This window comes from Lepisosteus platostomus, chromosome 25 (genome assembly GCF_059453375.1).
Source record: "Lepisosteus platostomus isolate fLepPlt1 chromosome 25, fLepPlt1.hap1, whole genome shotgun sequence".
Lineage (NCBI taxonomy): Eukaryota > Metazoa > Chordata > Actinopteri > Semionotiformes > Lepisosteidae > Lepisosteus > Lepisosteus platostomus.
Window position 1 is genome coordinate 12,358,730 of NC_142635.1, and position 19,948 is coordinate 12,378,677.

Genomic DNA, 19,948 nt, shown 5'->3' on the forward strand with positions numbered 1-19,948 from the left:
ATCATCAGTAGAGTCTGAAATGACATCTTATTTGTTTCTGATAATGGTTTTGTTTTTTCCTCATGTACTCAAACAACCCCATAACCTATAAGTTTTCATTTTCATCCTTTGATTTCTGTAAATCCTTTTTCCCCTGAAAATGTGGCATCATCATTGTTTTCTCCTGGCTTCCACTACTCAGGCACAACCCATTATTAATTAACTCCTTTGTCTGCTTCCACCATTTTCAAAAAAGCTGGGGACGGGAAATGGACCATGAACATCTTCCTCCAAAATGTTTATACATCCCCTCTCTTTGGGGACAGAAACTCAAGGAATGCTATAGGAGATACCGTGTTTGTGTAATACCTGCAAGAGAAGCACTTACAATTAACTAACACAGGGCTTCCTGTAGTTTGCTTTAGTTTGCCAAAGCTTATTCCTTGGAAACCAGATTCGTGAGGATACTACATGTATTTGCTAAGTGATTTGGGCCACTTACTCTTTGTTTCCTGCTTCTTTGACAACAAGCAGCCCCTGTCCTGTCCAAACTGACTGTCCTGCAAAACCCCTATAGCCAACATCCGTTGGAAGACTCCATACTCTCCATCTGTTCTACTGACACTCGAGGATGAGGGACTGATATTTACCTAAGGGCACTAGGTAAGGTGTTTTGGCATTCCTATGCTATCTCTAGTCCAGTTGCCAGCTGTGTGAGAACCTGTTCATGTTGCCACCTATTTCTCCCATCTGAAAGACCTGCTTGACAGAATGAGAGATCATTCTCTAAACTTGCAGGTCGTCCACACTGTGTGAAATTAGTTCTCTCTGCCAGCCCCCTGTATGGAGGCTGGTTATTGTGGGCAGAACTTAATCAACAGCAAAGCAGTAATTTGATCCCTTGTACATCAATATTCCAGATGTCTTGCCAGGTCAACGATCGCTCCCTTATCCCTCCCCAGTGTATCCAGTTGCTCTCCTTCTTCATTTCCACTGCTCTTATCAGTTCCAGGCAGCCGGACAATCCTGAAATGCCACTTTTATACAGAAGAATCAATAGAATTTTGTTCAACGTGCACCTAGTCAACCTGCTTCCCAAAACTGAGAAAAAAAATGACCTTCCACATTAAGAAGTGAAATGTTTTTTAATTGTTTGGGATTTGTTGGCTTAATGTAGTGAATGAGTTGAGTCTGAGTGTACGAGTGACACGTTGGAGACACCAGGCTGTGTGAGTCAGCTTTCTTTGAGGTAGTTCTTCCTCCCTACAGATTTCAGCAGCTTCCGGAGTCTCCGCCTGAGTCTCTCGCAGAGTCTGTGATCCTCTGGCTCTGACACTGATCCTGCTCTGGACCTTTTCAAGAAATTTGTCATCTCACACCAGGTACGTTCCCACTCTTCAGAAGGAATGGTGGGTTCATCTGGTTTAAACAGTGAAGCCATCATCTCTAGCTCTTTACACAAAGGGTTGTGGGAGAATGGTACAGGTTTTCCAACGATTTTGTTGAAACCAACTGCTTGTCTTCTTTTGAGTCATTTCTGCATGACAATACAAAACTGAGAGCAGTAACCAAAAGGGCAACATGGATCCAATACTGTCCTCTCACTTAAACTTTCTCATGTCCTTGTAATTTCTTACATGAACACATCTGCTGCATGACTAATTAGAAGTACAAAGGTAGTAAACTGAGTGTGTGATAAATGTTTAGAGAGGAAAAATGTCTTCTTGGTGCAGTGTTAAGATAAATCAGGTTACAGAACAGTAGGTGTCCTGCTGTAAACATTTTACCCCACAGCTCACCTCCATATTTCTAAACGCTCATTCATATTCCTGAGGCCCTCAAATACTGATGAGGATTAAATATACCTGGTGGCCATGGGAAAAAAAGGATTTTGAAACTTGTAACTAATAGGTACTTCTGAAAACGTGCTTGATTGCTTCCGCACGTTTTGGAAAAGTCAAGAAAAAAAAAAGAAAGCGACCTGCAACGTCAGGCTGTAGCCACGCCCACTTGAATGACATCTCTCGCAGGCCACGCCCCGCACACCTGTCCGCCGGCTTCTGCGAGAGAGAAGGGAGCTGGGTGAGTTTGTTCCGCGTTTTCTGTGGTGATTTTTAATTTTTCGTTTGTATTTGAATGTAAATAAAATTTAACTAATGTAGTTATGTAGTCTACACCTCACAGGAGAAAGGGGTAAAACAAGTATTCTCGATAGGGGCTAAATTGTATTTTTAATGTCTTCTCCCCCGATTCTCTTGTTTTTAAGAAGCCGCTTGTTTTACACAGATAACATATTTCTTTTACACTGAAGAAAAGCTCTGTTGTAGCCATAAAGACATTTGAATTGGCTTTTTTTCTGAGTTACTTTATCCTAATCTTTATCAAACACCTCTGTTCACAAAATTAAGCGTGTGCAATTATCCAAATCCGAAAATAGCCAATTTAGAACTGAAGTTCTTTCATTATATTCTAGAGTATGGTAGGTGATTATGTGCTTATATTCGTGATAAACATTTCACTTGCAAAGAATACTTCTCAGTTTAAATGGTCTTTCAATTTTAAATTCTGCTTTTTTTGTGTGTTTTCAGCTTATTATCTACGGGCAAGACATGGTTCGCACTAAAGAAATTGGAGTATTAACGTAAGTATAAATATTTTATTTATTTCCTTACACGCATCTTATTCAAATATTTTCTGTTTTATATGTCTTGGTGTTAGCTTATAAGAAACCTTGTTTTAAATTATCTTTAAATGATCTTCTAAATGTGTTATTGTGTTTTGCAGTTGGGCGTCTTCGGGACGGACATACTTGGCTCAGGTGCTGCAATTATCTCTGTAAGTAGAAACTCTTTAATTCTTTCACACGTATCATATTGAAGTACGCTATATACTGCACCTCCTGAAAATTGTTGGAAAACGTGATGCACCTTTTGAAAAGGAGACTCAGGCTAGGTAGTATTAGATTAGATTTCTCCAAGGCAGATACGGTTCTGAAGCGACAAAAAAAACTATCGGCCTGCTGTTTATTGGAAGCAATTTCTGCTAAAACTGCGATCACATTTGCTTTTTCGATGCGCAAAATACAGTTTCAGAAAAAGAACATGCTAACCAGAATGGAAGAAAAACAGTAGAATGTGGTAGTTCTGTCTAATCGACACATGTAGCTGTATTGATTGTATTTTGCTTCGGTACTCTACACACTTCAATACCCTGTTAAACAGGAACATGTCCCGTTACACCAGGCTAAGCGCTTTATTCCAAGCTCAGCTAATACGGATTTCTGTTGTTTTGCAGGAAATGCAACAAAGTTCCAGTCTTCACTCTGGTCGCTGCCTCGACAGATCCCTTGGAGAAACAGTAACGTGCCGTATGTTTCTGTGCTTTTCCATGTAGTTGCATGCAACTCTTTTCGTACCCTTTTTACTTGTAAAAGCATTTAGCGTAAATGTACCCGTGCTTTGACATTTTGTTATTTAAATGCATGTTACTTTTCACTTCAGATCCTGTACATCTATCGTATGTAATGGAATGCGTTGTTTAATGTTGGATGCTAATGTTTTGGACTCTGCTTACTTGTAAAAAGTCTTTATTGTTAATGTAGCCTTGCTTTGACGCTTTGTAATTTAAAAGGTGTTAATTCTCATTTCGAATCTGTGCATCGCTCGTACTGGAATGCTTTGTTTTGTATGCAACTTTCGCTCAATAAATTGTTGATTGGAGTTTGATGTGTTTTGTTGTTTCTGTTCTCATGCAGAGTTCCGTACACCCTTGGTCCTGAAAAAGCCCGGTGTTGGTGAGTTTTTTGGCGGAGAGATTTTGCAAACAGTTTCCGAGAAGCGAGGCGAAGGGCTGTTTTTTCCTTGTTGTCACTGACCGCAAGGGGACACCCTATCGCTTTGTGACTTGGAAACTGCAGAGGCTACCCCCTTGTTAAGTCTGTCCAGATTTTCCCGCCAAAAAACTTAGTATATACCGGGGCTCTTGCAGGGCGTGGTCTCCTCCCATCAATCAAACCCAGCCCCGTCTACTCCTCTTTTTGGAGAGAGGGGCTGGGCGATTGACTCCAGCTCTAGCCAAGCCCACTCATTCCCAGCAGGAGGGGAAGGCAGGTTGGTGATGGCCTAGGTCCCTGCAGCGAGGCAGGTCTCCTGGTGTGGACTTAGAAGTCTGTTGGTTGCAAGCTGTGACTGATAGGCTGAGTCCACCCTGGGTGCCTCCTCTCTCTCGGGCCAAAGCCACCTCCAGCCCGCCTTCCTCTCAGCTGGGAGTGAGGGGGCTTGGCTAGAGCTTCCCTCCCTTCTCCTCCCCTAGGGGCTGTACCTCGGCTCCCTCCTAGGAACCCTAACCCCCCAGAGACTATCTAAAAAGGCGGGAAAATCTGGAGCGACTTAAAAAGGGGGTAGCCCCCGCAGTTTCCAAGTCACGATGCGATAGGGTGTCCCCTTGCGGCCGTGGCGCAAAGGACAAAACAACCCATCGCATCGCTTCTCGGAAACTGATTGCTCTCCAGATTTTGCAGCCAAAACTTACAGCAGTGAGACACCAGCCCAGAGCGAACCCTTCCAACACACCTTGAAAAAATAGCAGAAAATGCAAAACAATGTTTTTTTATTTCAGAATGCACAGCACATACAGTAGCAGCAGTCAACAGGAAACAGTTTAACAACATAACGACATTAAGAGCAAGATACAACACTGAATCGGTACATTACAGTCACTGTTGTCAAAAATAAAATTTAAAGAAAAGCACACATTGTCAACAATAACTTGCCAACGCACGAGCTGCTGGAGTGGAGACGAGATCGACGGAGCGCTGAGGATCAGGAGCAGCAGAACTGAAGGCAAAAGAAAAAAGATCAAGTTAACAAAACACGGGATTTGCAGAACGGATTCACTTGATGTGCTAAATAAAAGTTAAACATTTAAACGTGGTGCTTGAATATATATATATGTATATAAACACGATGAAATGCAATGAGAAAACAACTGATTAAATGAGAAAGCAAAGATAGATCCCTGTCCCGCTACTCCAAAAAACTCCAGAACATACGTTCAGCCACATGAGAATTCAATTCCGTTGAAGAACCAGCGTCTTAAGAGTTTGCTTTTTCCGTTCAACAAAAGCACAACGAAACGAAAAGCAGCAATGTAGTTAATATATGCCTGTTCCGGGTAAAAATGTGTGAAAAAGCAGGCAAAACGTGTTGTCTTAACGAGTTACACAAATATTAATAGTATAGCAGAAGGTGGGAATATAACTTACCGTTAAAAAAACACTTTTCAGAACTGGTATCCCGTTCTTGAAATCCTTTTGGCACCTGGAGAAATAAAAACCTAACGAATTAATCCGTTTAATCTTGACAATATTTGTATCATTTCGGAACGAAAAACGTTCTTTTAGCCCCAATCCGCCAAAGGACATTACACAGCTAAGGACTTTAAAAAGTTAATATTAGAAGAAAAACTACAGCCCCAGACACCTAGAGATACCATATTTTAAAAACATACAATGAAAGTACAAAGCATGATAGTATAAGAACCTTTATACAAACTTTTCAAACTTCGAGAGCACGCTCCAACGGACAGGACACTCATTTCGGCGTCCTAAAACACAAAGAAAAGAAAAAACAACAATTAACAACAGTAGCAACAACAAAATAATTTTCATCTTGCTTTCCCCAAAGTGAAATTTGATTTTTTGCACTTAAAATAAGAAACTTCGAAATAAAACGCAAACGCACCTCGAGCCGCACCAGCTCGTCCCGCCGCCATCTTGCCGAGCGCACCTGTGGAACAGGTGGACGGGGCGTGTCCGCTGAGGAAGGTCACTCTGGAGGCGGGCTCCGGTCCTGACAGACATCTGCGGATTCTGTTACAAGGGCCTCAACACTGACGTTACTGGAGATACATAGAAGCTTCAACTCACCAGATCATACATAAAGCATTTGTCGGCTAAGGATTCTCAGAAAACCTAAAACAGTGACACTCTCCTACGAGGCTGTGCTCGACGGGAACTTCTAGCTTGCGGCCAGTTGATCGAATCAAGAGAAATGTGCTGGATAGGGACCCCTGCCGCTCCTAGTTAGGACTGCACCTCTCTTTCACTGCTAGTGCCACACCCGTCCTGCAGGTGTCTCAGTGGTATAAGGGGCTGCTTTTTAGAATTCAGTTCATTACTATTCATTCATAAAGGACTTAAACCCCCCATTTTCCCTGTTTTGGAGGGCCCCGAAAATGGAACCCCCCAAAACGGCCGGCGTGGTAGAGAACAGCCACCTACACAAACTCACCCCGACAGCACGAGAGCTACACCCGGGGCTTAGATCTCAGACTGACGGGGAGGCTCGGGGCTCGTCTTTAACTCCCCAGCGTCTCTGGGAGTCGATCCAATTGTCTGAACTTTAGAAAGTGCCCGATGGGTTAGCCCACGGAGCCACCAGGCCGGCCACGCTAAAGAGCGGCCATGTGACTCTCTTATTCAGTCTTAAGCCAAGTCACACTTAGGAGACGAGGCGGTTCCCCCTGTTCAGTCAGAGGTGGTAAAATGTGAATGTTTTTTTTTTTAATGTCTGAAATGATTTTAAAGATAACATTTTAGAAACCTACATGAACGATTTAATTGTTCTCAATGTTTTTATGCCCCGGCTGGTGTTAGGGTAGAGTATCCCTTCAGTTCCTTTATACTAATAGTTGTCACGACATGATCTGTTTATATTTCCATGGGCGTTTGACAAGGTTCCATATCTAAGTTTTATTCCCTCAGATGAAAGATGAAAAAATCAAAAGCTATGCACGTAAATAAAATGGGAACGAGTGTATGCATAGAAAACAGAATAGTGATAAGGATGTAATAACTAGTTTTGCAATCAGTGGATAATCACATCACTCTTATTATTATATATAAGAAGCTAATATTCAATATCCTATAAGATAAGAGAGTTACTGTAGTCAAGTGAAAAGAGTGCAGGTGGTTAGAAAATGTTTTCTATGAATATCAGACGGCTGGCACTATTCTGATTAATTAAAAAAAGTCAACAAAATTCTATATACTGTTATTCACTGTGTACACAGGTATAAACAGGGATATACACAGTGTACAGTGATGAGGAACCACTGTCAATGAGTGATTTACAGTACAGTAATCACAGGTGAGATTGACTGTCAGACAGTAGCAGTTTAATTCTTACTGTTAAAAGTTCGGGAATTCTGAAACTGTTTCTAACGCAAGGATCACGCTAATTTCTAACCTTTTACTATTCACCAGCTGAATCCCTGGGGAAGAATAAAGTATTCTGAATTGAATTGAAAACAAATCTTAAATGTTCAATTAAAGTTGAATGAAGTTACTTTATCAGCGGCTCAGTTGAAAATGTGGAGTGGGATTGTACTCCAAATTATTTGCGTGGGAAGGACCATTTTCAAAGCGGAGACGGCCAACTCCAGAATCCAGTCCGGGTTTTAGACGTTTCTAATTAATTAAAAGCCAGAAGCCAGGTGTGATTCATCTCGTATCAGCCGTCAATTGGTCTCCTTTAAAAAATGTTCTGGTAGGCGCATGGCGTCTTTAGCTTATATAGGGGTTTTGCAGCCAAAGGAAAATCATGTCGGACAAAAGTCTCTTTGTATTAGGGAAAGAATAGCTCAAAAGTAATCGAGAGAAGTTTTCAAAGAAACATTAATTGAAAATAAACCAACAACTTGCGTACCGCTAGCAGGGGGCGAACTACAACGTATCGTTTTTGCTACTCCTTAATCCTGCTGTTTGTATTTGTAGACTTTGGTCAGGTATGTTCCTCGTGTTTCGGCAGGGCTCTCATTTAAGGCAGTTTCTCCTCTCCAGCCTTCCTGTCCTCCACAACCGTCTGAAGGCCGAAGCGCAGAGCTCCCGTGTAGCGTGAAGCTGGGGTGATGAGCGGCGAATGCAAAGGTGAGAGAATCCGACCGGTCTGTTCTTTGCTTATCGAGACTCTCTTTAAACGTGAAAGCACGTCGTGTGCTTGTACTTGGGTGGGGGAATTACCCCGTGAAAATGGAGCCAAGCTTTTTTTTTTTTTCCTCCCCCACCCCCGTACCGACTGCTTAACACATCCCTGCGAATAAACCGCTTATTTCTGCCTTCAAAAAATGGTGTTACCTTTGTATCGGCTATGGTGAGAAGCCGAGACTTGACGCTTGAGACCGGTATAGGAACGCGAAACGCTTTCTCTCCTGTGTTCAAGCGGCAGTTGATCCCGGGGAGCAGCCGGACTCACCTCGCGGTCCCTGGTTACCCACCGTCTCTCCGGCTGTGTCCTGAAAGAAGCGCTTCCTCTCCCGGGGCTCCAGACTGCGGACCGCCTGAGCGATGTTCAGTACCGGATATTAACAGCCAGCCGGGTTATTCCTATGCGGTTTCTTCTTGTTTAGTTATTGCAATAAACTCGTGTCCTTGGATTGTTTTTGAAAGGCTGTGTGAATTTCTCCACTTTTGATTATCCTCCCAGTTTTTTTTTTAATGTTCCCCTTGCAGGCTGTTCAGGGTGCTTCGTCTTCCTCTGGCGTAGTTACTGCGCAGACGTCTTTCCTGCAACTCGGCTGTAAAATACAGCCACTACTTGCATGTATCTAAAAAAAAAATGAATCTCCACATTAAATTGGATAGAGTTTAATCGTGTTAATACTGCTCTTGGACAAACTGGTGCTTGAAATAAAGATCTGAAACAGCAGCTTGAGCTCTACAGCTGGCAGGTCTTTCTCAGAATCCAGTCCTGTTCACAGCTTCACCCCTGAGAAATTAGAAACTCAGGAAGGACAAAAGACTCTAACGTTAATTACAAAGTACTGTGTGTAGAAATGGTTCATGTGTTGTTGCCAGGAACTTGAGAGAATGCAAATATGTTGGGGAGCTTGAAATCCTTTCCTGAGGCTGAGCACATCATTGGGGGGGGGGGGGGGGATGATCACAGCACTTTAGGAACCAATCAGACTGTTCTCTGAAACAGCATTACATGGTTAATCATGGGCCTATGTGGTGCTGTAACACACACACCCCCACAATCTACTGTGCAACACTACAGTTCTGAATGCTGTTCCACTTCTAAGTGGAGGTTTAGAGAACAGACTCAATGGAAGCAGTTTGTCTTTTAAAGATCTGTATATGCTGAAAGGAAGAAGTACTCAACTCTTCAAACATTAACTATCATTCAGTAAGAGGGAAAATAAACTTTAAATATTCAAGGAATTAACTTTTAATGTGCATGAAATCCAACTCTGGGGCCCTTCCTTAAAACAAAATATACTGTTCACTACTTTTGGACAAATGTAAATCAATATGTATCTGTCCAGTTCCCCAAAGAGATCTGTACAGTACTCCCAGTCTACACACAACAGACTGTAACTCCCTCTTAATCATATAAGTAACTGATCTTACTGTGATTGTATTTCTCAATTCTCATTAGCGCTGAGAATCATTAACCATGGAAATAGGATAATTTTTCCCATCGATGCACATGAAAACAGATTTCATTATGTGACAAGGCTACTCAGAACCAAAACTGCTTATGTAACCATTGCATGTCCATTTAAATGTAGTAAATTGATATTGAACATCATTATAACCTTAATATCAGTTTATTTCTCAAAAGTGAAGGTTAAAAACCTATTCAACATCCCTCTGCATTACACAGACAGTAACTGGCCTTTTCCAGGCTCAGTTTACATTGTCCCAGAGCACCTACAATACAATGTGTACGTACAGACGCATGTTTAACTGCAGATACATATACATACACATACATATATACTGATGGAAAACAGAAACTCAACACCTCCTCCTCCACACTCTGTCCCTCCCGTCTGCGTGGAACAGGCTGAAGAGTGACTCATCTGTGAAGAGGACCTGATCCCACTGCTGACGAGTCCATCGCAGCCTCGTAATATGTTGCACTAAGTATTCAATGAAAACTAAATGAAAGTATGATACTGTGAGAGTTCAGTCATCTTTTGGGTCAGTTGGTAGAACTCAAGTCCAGAACACACTTTAGGCAAATTACAGTTAAAAAAAGTCTTCATTTCAGAGCGAGAAAAGTAATCAGAAAAATAAAACAGATCCTTCTGGTAGGCATATTCTACAAAAAATAGCCTCTGTATGGCAGAAGCTGGTCTACTGTGATAAATTAAAACACAATAACAAAAAAAAAGACCTGACACCAAAACACTCTAAAACAGATAATTCTCCTGGATCAAAATACACAATTCTTCTCAAAGCTAGAAAAATAAATTTCAATTTTCTCCCTCAAAAATAGATTCAATCTTTTCTTCTTACCAATATAAAATAAACTGCCTTTTAATTGGGCGTTTCTTATATTCCTTTCTTTAATAATTAAACCCTGAATTCAGAGAGAAACTACAGTATGCATGCTTGTTAAGTCCATTTTATCTTTCCAATTTCTTCATCCTCTTTCAGTCTCTTCTACAGAGTACTGTGAATGAAATGAGGGAAATAACCTTTATTGCCTCAAAGGCAGCTTGTCTTGCTGATCAGGAGCACATAACATACAACATATATGACAATAATACAATATTACAAAGGTGCAATACTATGATGCAAATCAACATGTTAACAACATTGCTCAGTCAGAGCTCGATCCTATATCATAAGATTAAAAACAGACAACTAGCTAGTAAAGTGTCTGAAATACCAACAATAACAATAGGAACCCTACCTCTGAACGATCTTTTCACTGCTCCACAATTGGATGCCTTTAGGTAGAAATGAAGTAAATACTTGCCTAGTCTTTATACAGGGGATCTGGTATCTCCATCTAGGGGATAGGGGAGTATAATCTAAAAAGAATGAATGACAGGGGACATGTAAGATTTTATGTGCAAGATTAATAATATGTCGCTCCATTAGACATGTTCTTGAGTCCAAGGATGTGCCGGTAATCTTGCCACCAGCCCTGATCGCTTTGTTCAACTTGTTTTTGTTCTGCCAGGACAAGGCCCCGCCCCAGCTCTGAATACTAAAGCTTAAAATACCTGGAATAAAACTGACAAATAGTGTCAAACATTGTGCTGTCTACATTACAACTCCTTACATTCCTTTGGAAATACAACCTTTGCTGCATCTTTAAATACCCTGCCTCTGTATTGGCGATCCAAGTTATTTTACAATCAATAAGAGTGCCAAGGTATTTATATTCATTTACTGTTTCACTATCTGTTCCATTCAGAGTTACAGAGTTCAGAGGAAAGGAACATTTCTTCCTGGATTCAATAATCATTTCCTTTGTTTTGTGTTTAAAAACTTATCCTGACACCAATTAGAAAAAGGATTTACTGTTTCTCCTGTGTGTAATTGTATCATCACAATCACCAGTGTACAGTGTGAAAAGCAATGGGGACAGCACACAGCCTTGGGTTACCCCTGCGCTGGTGCTGATGATGAGAGACTTCCCCAGGATCGCTCATACATACTGTTCCCAATGAGTAAGAAAATTGTAAGTGTATGATGTACTCCTATATCCAGAATCTTCACCATCAACCTGTATGCCTGAATAGTGTTAATTAGTAACAAAACGTCCTGTATGTGCACATACGATGATGAGGTTTCTAAATGCTTTAATACTTGACTTAACAAGGCAAGAGACTCACTTTCCACTGCTTGTTTCACCCTGTACACAAATGGTTAAGGGACCTTGAGGACACTGTTGGCCAAATGAAGATGGAGCAGAACTTTTGTCCAAAACATTTCATTGAAACTAAACTTAAGTTTTCAGGATGGAAATCTTGTTATTCAACAGGTTTTGTTCTTTTAGATATTGGTATCACTGCAGATGTCTTCCACCTCAGAACTGTAAATATTCCAGTTACTTTTGGGAAAGTTAACAGAATACAGGACTAAGTTGTTGAGGACATTTCTGCAAAGTATTGCCTCCCAGATTTTCCAGGCCCATTGATTTTTGAGGACTTATTTGCAAAAACAGACTCCCCACTTCTTCAGATGTTATTGTAAGGGGAGACACACCATCATCCTGTCAGTGGTTTGATAAGATCTTTACAGGCATTCTTAATGTTTCAATAACAGAGATCTAATGTTCTAGAACCTTTTGTGTAGCCTTTTAAGTATTGATAATAATTAGTCTTAAGCAAACAGCCAATTAAATCTCCCAGAATTAATTTCAGGGCATATTATTCAAGGTCTTGACTATAATTGTAAATAATTTCAGAGGCAGTTTTATATTTAGCATCAGTAGGAATATAAGAGCTACAAACACCTGCCTAAACTCCCATGGCAGGTAGCTCGTTGTGAAAGACACAGATGGGGAGCTCCAGGTCTGGTGACTCTAATTTTGACTATAACTGTCTTATACTATCTGAGGGTCTCTTCCTTATCTCTTTACCTTTTTTGCTTCTAACACAATCCCGTTATGTCCTTTTCCAAATGGGAAACCATATACTCACCGAATACAGTCAAATGTAGTTTGTGTGCAGCTTGGCTTCAGTAAGCACTGTACTTTCTACTCTCTGCCATCTCTGGGTTCGATTTATATGGCCTGCAGGTAGGAGCACACCTGTGTCTTGTTCCACTATTGATGTCATTGCGGCGATCTATGTTGCTGTACCTCTGTTCTGCCATCTGTGGTTAAAAGTCTCAGAGAAATCTATGACACTCCTGTTTCAACATGCTCAATAACAAAGACTGAGTTCAAATTATGTGTTGTATGTACACACTGTGGCGACCACACCTCTAGATCACTGCAACACACAACGCAACACACAGCTCTTTTAGCAGCTCAATTGAACACAGTATTTGTTAAAGGTGGATTCTATTGTCAAACATGAAAGTTATAAGGGCTCTGCCTAACTAATTTGTGGTCATTTTAATGCTGAGTTTTTATGAAGATGTAAAAGTTATTCATGGGTTAGAAAGTTGCCTTCTATTTGATTTGAGCAAAATGTGTATTTTTGTTATCATACCAGGTCTATATTTTCAGGAACTTCAAACATCTACTTTCATAGAGAAGTGTATCAAGATTGTCATCTAGTCTTGTCACCGATATGATTGGCTGCTCAGCTCCTTATGTCTGGCCAATCGGAATTGAAAAGATGCCTCCTCTTATCGACCAATAGGAATTGCTCTTCAGTATACTGTATGAACAACTGATCAATAGGAAGTACATGTACGTCAGCTCCCTCCCCAAGCTGATAACAGACCTAGGCATGTGGATTCTGAGCTGAGCCCAGTAAAATCTCCTCACCTTTTCAGTAAGGAAGCAGATCTGGAAAATAACCTTGTAGTTTGGTCTTTTATTAAGCAAGGCCAAGCCTACTTAGGACTGGTACAGAAACTGGAAATCTATTCTGTTTCTGCAATTGTTGTGTGGGGTGAGAGAGACCTGTTGGTGTCGCTTTTCCATCTTATCCCAAAAAGATTTGATCATTTGGATGATAAGTTTAAGCAAGGTCCCTAACGATTAAAGGGTATTGGTGTTAACCCCAGAATCCTGGCGAGATACCTGTCTAGACTAACAACCTGGGCAAATAAATGGGAAATAATGTTTCCCATTTATTTAATTTCTCATTTCTGTACCTATTAGAGGGTCTGTTGGTGCATCTCACCAGGTACTGCTGCATTGTTTGGCAAACACTAATCTACAGAAAAGGACTTAGTCTTGTACTTCTTTTGCGTGGTGGTGAAATGACTGCAGTAGGATAAATCCTTTAAAAAAATGAAGATGAGGTACAGCTCTGCTCTACAAGTATTTCTAAAGACATGTCTGCATGTGTGACAATAATGCAAACTTTGTAAAATCCCCTGCATTCTGTATCAATGCTAAATTACATAGTAAGTACATGCCTGCCTCCAGCACACCTCCAAAACGCAAACTACATGAAGTATTTATACAAAATATCTCAAGAAGAACAGCAATTTTGCCATGTACCAGACAGCAATTACATCTAATAAATTAAAATAGTTGTACTCGAAAATGCACTTCACTTCAGATCATCCACATTGCTTGATTTTGAATGCAACACCCTCAACATCTACACAGATCATCACTGAACAGAAGTCCTGCAAAAGCAATTTACTGCACAACTTCAACCCACCCCAATGGAATTTACCCATGATCTCGTGCACACACACCACCTCAGCACATGGGGCACTCCCTCCTAGACAACATCGCTTACTGCATTTCCAAGCCACAGCACAGCTTGTCACTCCCACCGATGATCAGCTGGCTCCAGTAACAGTGTTCTGGTAGAATATTCCAAGCCATTGACATCTTGCTCTTCTCACTAACCAGATCTCAATATTCCAGAGCCACAGAAATATTGTTAGTACAGCTCACAATAAATAATTCTTATGTTCCCCTCCAACTCAAAGCACAATCTTTTCCTCCCAAGCTTCATTTTTTAAGCCATTAATTACAGATGCTCGAGTAATTCCATTAGAACCTTTCCCAAAAGCTCTAAAATCCTCATGTGGAATGCCCAGGTGTGTCTAGCTCAATAATGTACACCTGCTTCGAAACTCCCTGCCTGCTTAGAAACCATCTTGACTCAGAGAAACAGCACAGCCTGGGCTTCAGCCAAAATGCTTTCCTGTAACAGCCTTCTAGGGACACTACAGCATTGTTTGAAGAACTTTTCCTTGAACAATATTAGAAGTGTGTTCTTTCTAAACTTTTCAGTATCCTCAGTCTATTTCAGAAAAAATTTAAGAGTGAAGGATAGTGAATTGATTATTTATATTTAGATATTTCTTTATACATATAGAGATTATATCTTAAATCACTTCAGAACTCAATCTGATTTTAATACCTGCATCAGAGGATGTCAATGCCTCCTATGATCGGAATGGAGTTCTCAGCTGATGTCTTCCAAAAAGGAGGTCAGTGCTGCAGACCCACTATAAAAACAGGCTTTGCAAATAGTGTCCTTCTTATTTAAAATAGTAATGACTGATGAGATTGTTGTTATTTCAGTTTAAAAAATAGATTGAGGCATTAATTTGAGAAACATTATTTGCCTTCCAATATTTTTATGCCATCTATTGGCTGATGATTTTTAACTGTTTTTCTCCTATTGAACACCTTCCTTCCATTCTCAATCAGAACTGGTCCTTCTGCTTGGTAAGTAGGAGTTTAAATAAACTAGCAGGCTGACTGTTTTGAATCATCAGTAGAGTCTGAAATGACATCTTATTTGTTTCTGATAATGGTTTTGTTTTTTCCTCATGTACTCAAACAACCCCATAACCTATGAGTTTTCATTTCTGTAAATCCTTTTTCCCCTGAAAATGTGGCATCATCATTGTTTTCTCCTGGCTTCCCCTACTCAGGCACAACCCATTATTAATTAACTCCTTTGTCTGCTTCCAGCATTTTAAAAAAGCTGGGGATGGGAAAATGGACCTTCCTCCAAAATGTTTATACATCCCCTCTCTTTGGGGACAGAAACTCAAGGAATGCTATAGGAGATACCGTGTTTGTGTAATACCTGCAAGAGAAACACTTACAATTAACTAACACAGGGCTTCCTGTAGTTTGCTTTAGTTTGCCAAAGCTTATTCCTTGGAAACCAGATTTGTGAGGATACTACATGTATTTGCTTAGTGATTTGGGCCACTTACTCTTTGTTTCCTGCTTCTTTGACAACAAGCAGCCCCTGTCCTGTCCAAACTGACTGTCCTGCAAAACCCCTATAGCCAACATCAGTTGGAAGACTCCATACTCTCCATCTGTTCTACTGACACTCGAGGATGAGAGACTGACATTTACCTAAGGGCACTAGGTAAGGTGTTTTGGCTTTCTCTTTGCTATCTCTAGTCCAGTTGCCAGCTGTGTGAGAACCTGTTCATGTTGCCACCTATTTCTCCCATCTGACAGACTTGCTTGACAGAATGAGAGCTCATTCTCTAAACTTGCAGGTCGTCCACACTGTGTGAAATTAGTTCTCTCTACCAGCCCCCTGTATGGAGGCTGGTTATTGTGGGCAGAACTTATTCAACAGCAAAGCAGTAATTTGATCCCTTGTACATCAATATTCCAGATGTCTTGCCAGGTCAACGATCGCTCCCTTGTCCCTCCCCAGTGTATCCAGTTGCTCTCCTTCTTCATTTCCACTGCTCTTATCAGTTCCTGGCAGCCGGACAATCCTGAAATGCCACTTTTATACAGAAGAATCAATAGAATTTTGTTCAACATGCACCTAGTCAACCTGCTTCCCAAAACTGAGAAAATAAATGACCTTCCACATTAAGAAGTGAAATGTTTTTTAATTGTTTGAGATTTGTTGACTTAATGTAATGAATGAGTTGAGTCTGAGTGTACGAGTGACACGTTGGAGACACCAGGCTGTGTGAGTCCCTGACCAGTGGTGGTGGGAGGTGATGTCAGCGGCTAGAGGAGGACCTGGTCAGCAGCAGAGCAGTGCCTACGGTGAAGGAGCAGGAGGCACTGTGAATCATCTGGAGGCAGGAGGCTCCTGGAGGGGTGTCTGGGAGTAGGGAGACTGCTAGAGAGATCAAGTACAGTCATTGAGCTGCAAGGAAGCCCTTAAGGAGTAGAAGGTTGCTGCTAGCCGGTAAAGCAAAGGAGACATTAGAGCTGGTCTTTTCATGGGACCGACCAAGTGAAGGGTGTTCCACTGCTACTCCTTGAAAGGAAGTAACCAGAGGGGGAGATCTAAAGCTGAAGCTCATTGAGCTCAGGGAATCATGACTGAAGGGCTCACACCCCTTTGCCATAAGCCAGCTTTCTTTGAGGTAGTTCTTCCTCCCTACAGATTTCAGCAGCTTCCGGAGTCTCCGCCTGAGTCTCTCGCAGAGTCTGTGATCCTCTGGCTCTGACACTGATCCTGCTCTGGACCTTTTCAAGAAATTTGTCATCTCACACCAGGTAGGTTCCCACTCTTCAGAAGGAATGGTGGGTTCATCTGGTTTAAACAGTGTAGCCATCATCTCTAGCTCTTTACACAAAGGGTTGTGGGAGAATGGCACAGGTTTTCCAACGATTTTGTTGAAACCAACTGCTTGTCTTCTTTTGAGTCATTTCTGCATGACAATACAAAACTGAGAGCAGTAACCAAAAGGGCAACATGGATCCAATACTGTCCTCTCACTTAAACTTTCTCATGTCCTTGTAATTTCTTACATGAACACATCTGCTGCATGACTAATTAGAAGTACAAAGGTAGTAAACTGAGTGTGTGATAAATGTTAAGAGAGGAAAAATGTCTTCTTGGTGCAGTGTTAAGATAAATCAGGTTACAGAACAGTAGGTGTCCTGCTGTAAACATTTTACCCCACAGCTCACCTCCATATTTCTAAACGCTCATTCATATTCCTGAGGCCCTCAAATACTGATGAGGATTAAATATACCTGGTGGCCATGGGAAAAAAAGGATTTTGAAACTTGTAACTAATAGGTACTTCTGAAAACGTGCTTGATTGCTTCCGCACGTTTTGGAAAAGTCAAGAAAAAAAAAGAAAGCGACCTGCAACGTCAGGCTGTAGCCACGCCCACTTGAATGACATCTCTCGCAGGCCACGCCCCGCACACCTGTCCGCCGGCTTCTGCGAGAGAGAAGGGAGCTGGGTGAGTTTGTTCCGCGTTTTCTGTGGTTATTTTTAATTTTTCGTTTCTATTTGAATGTAAATAAAATTTAACTAATGTAGTTATGTAGTCTACACCTCACAGGAGAAAGGGGTAAAACAAGTATTCTCGATAGGGGCTAAATTGTATTTTTAATGTCTTCTCCCCCGATTCTCTTGTTTTTAAGAAGCCACTTGTTTTACACAGATAACATATTTCTTTTACACTGAAGAAAAGCTCTGTTGTAGCCATAAAGACATTTGAATTGGCTTTTTTTGTGAGTTACTTTATCCTAACCTTTATCAAACACCTCTGTTCACAAAATTAAGCGTGTGCAATTATCCAAATCCGAAAATAGCCAATTTAGAATTGAAGTTCTTTCATTATATTCTAGAGTATGGTAGGTGATTATGTGCTTATATTCGTGATAAACATTTCACTTGCAAAGAATACTTCTCAGTTTAAATGGTCTTTCAATTTTAAATTCTGCTTTTTTTGTGTGTTTTCAGCTTATTATCTACGGGCAAGACATGGTTCGCACTAAAGAAATTGGAGTATTAACGTAAGTATAAATATTTTATTTATTTCCTTACACGCATCTTATTCAAATATTTTCTGTTTTATATGTCTTGGTGTTAGCTTATAAGAAACCTTGTTTTAAATTATCTTTAAATGATCTTCTAAATGTGTTATTGTGTTTTGCAGTTGGGCGTCTTCGGGAAGGACATACTTGGCTCAGGTGCTGCAATTATCTCTGTAAGTAGAAACTCTTTAATTCTTTCACACGTATCATATTGAAGTACACTATATACTGCACCTCCCGAAAATTGTTGGAAAACGTGATGCACCTTTTGAAAAGGAGACTCAGGCTAGGTAGTATTAGATTAGATTTCTCCAAGGCAGATACGGTTCTGAAGCGACAAAAAAAACTATCGGCCTGCTGTTTATTGAAAGCAATTTCTGCTAAAACTGCGATCACATTTGCTTTTTCGATGCGCAAAATACAGTTTCAGAAAAAGAACATGCTAACCAGAATGGAAGAAAAACAGTAGAATGTGGTAGTTCTGTCTAATCGACACATGTAGCTGTATTGATTGTATTTTGCTTCGGTACTCTACACACTTCAATACCCTGTTAAACAGGAACATGTCCCGTTACACCAGGCTAAGCGCTTTATTCCAAGCTCAGCTAATACGGATTTCTGTTGTTTTGCAGGAAATGCAACAAAGTTCCAGTCTTCACTCTGGTCGCTGCCTCGACAGATCCCTTGGAGAAACAGTAACGTGCCGTATGTTTCTGTGCTTTTCCATGTAGTTGCATGCAACTCTTTTCGTACCCTTTTTACTTGTAAAAGCATTTAGCGTAAATGTACCCGTGCTTTGACATTTTGTTATTTAAATGCATGTTACTTTTCACTTCAGATCCTGTACATCTATCGTATGTAATGGAATGCGTTGTTTAATGTTGGATGCTAATGTTTTGGACTCTGCTTACTTGTAAAAAGTCTTTATTGTTAATATAGCCTTGCTTTGACGCTTTGTAATTTAAAAGGTGTTAATTCTCATTTCGAATCTGTGCATCGCTCGTACTGGAATGCTTTGTTTTGTATGCAACTTTCGCTCAATAAATTGTTGATTGGAGTTTGATGTGTTTTGTTGTTTCTGTTCTCATGCAGAGTTCCGTACACCCTTGGTCCTGAAAAAGCCCGGTGTTGGTGAGTTTTTTGGCGGAGAGATTTTGCAAACAGTTTCCGAGAAGCGAGGCGAAGGGCTGTTTTTTCCTTGTTGTCACTGACCGCAAGGGGACACCCTATCGCTTTGTGACTTGGAAACTGCAGAGGCTACCCCCTTGTTAAGTCTGTCCAGATTTTCCCGCCAAAAAACTTAGTATATACCGGGGCTCTTGCAGGGCGTGGTCTCCTCCCATCAATCAAACCCAGCCCCGTCTACTCCTCTTTTTGGAGAGAGGGGCTGGGCGATTGACTCCAGCTCTAGCCAAGCCCACTCACTCCCAGCAGGAGGGGAAGGCAGGTTGGTGATGGCCTAGGTCCCTGCAGCGAGGCAGGTCTCCTGGTGTGGACTTAGAAGTCTGTTGGTTGCAAGCTGTGACTGATAGGCTGAGTCCACCCTGGGTGCCTCCTCTCTCTCGGGCCAAAGCCACCTTCAGCCCGCCTTCCTCTCAGCTGGGAGTGAGGGGGCTTGGCTAGAGCTTCCCTCCCTTCTCCTCCCCTAGGGGCTGTACCTCGGCTCCCTCCTAGGGACCCTAACCCCCCAGAGACTATCTAAAAAGGCGGGAAAATCTGGAGCGACTTAAAAAGGGGGTAGCCCCCGCAGTTTCCAAGTCACGATGCGATAGGGTGTCCCCTTGCGGCCGTGGCGCAAAGGACAAAA

The 19,948-nt window shown here is 41.3% G+C and overlaps 4 long non-coding RNA genes across 5 annotated transcripts; 2 read left to right on the top strand and 2 right to left on the bottom strand.

Moving 5' to 3' along the window:
* Window positions 1-4,581: 4,581 nt before the first annotated feature.
* On the bottom strand, window positions 4,582-6,976 carry LOC148641095 (uncharacterized). Its single transcript, XR_015930330.1, has 4 exons — window positions 5,721-6,976; window positions 5,532-5,583; window positions 5,243-5,297; window positions 4,582-4,814 (listed from the first exon to the last, which is right to left on the bottom strand). It is a non-coding gene; the product is annotated as an uncharacterized LOC148641095 (long non-coding RNA).
* A 485-nt stretch (window positions 6,977-7,461) lies between these two features.
* Window positions 7,462-8,276, top strand: LOC148641096 (uncharacterized). The gene is made up of 3 exons (XR_015930369.1): window positions 7,462-7,526; window positions 7,820-7,906; window positions 8,199-8,276. It is a non-coding gene; the product is annotated as an uncharacterized LOC148641096 (long non-coding RNA).
* Window positions 7,549-8,634, bottom strand: LOC148641097 (uncharacterized). The gene is made up of 2 exons (XR_015930370.1): window positions 8,232-8,634; window positions 7,549-7,879 (listed from the first exon to the last, which is right to left on the bottom strand). It is a non-coding gene; the product is annotated as an uncharacterized LOC148641097 (long non-coding RNA).
* An 8,816-nt stretch (window positions 8,635-17,450) lies between these two features.
* Window positions 17,451-19,025, top strand: LOC148641098 (uncharacterized). 2 transcript variants are annotated; one of them, XR_015930393.1, is made up of 4 exons: window positions 17,451-17,561; window positions 18,068-18,120; window positions 18,264-18,314; window positions 18,774-19,025. It is a non-coding gene; the product is annotated as an uncharacterized LOC148641098 (long non-coding RNA). The 2 variants fall into 2 exon arrangements; XR_015930392.1 differs by lacking the exon at window positions 17,451-17,561 and having other exon boundaries at window positions 17,886-18,120.
* Window positions 19,026-19,948: the final 923 nt, after the last annotated feature.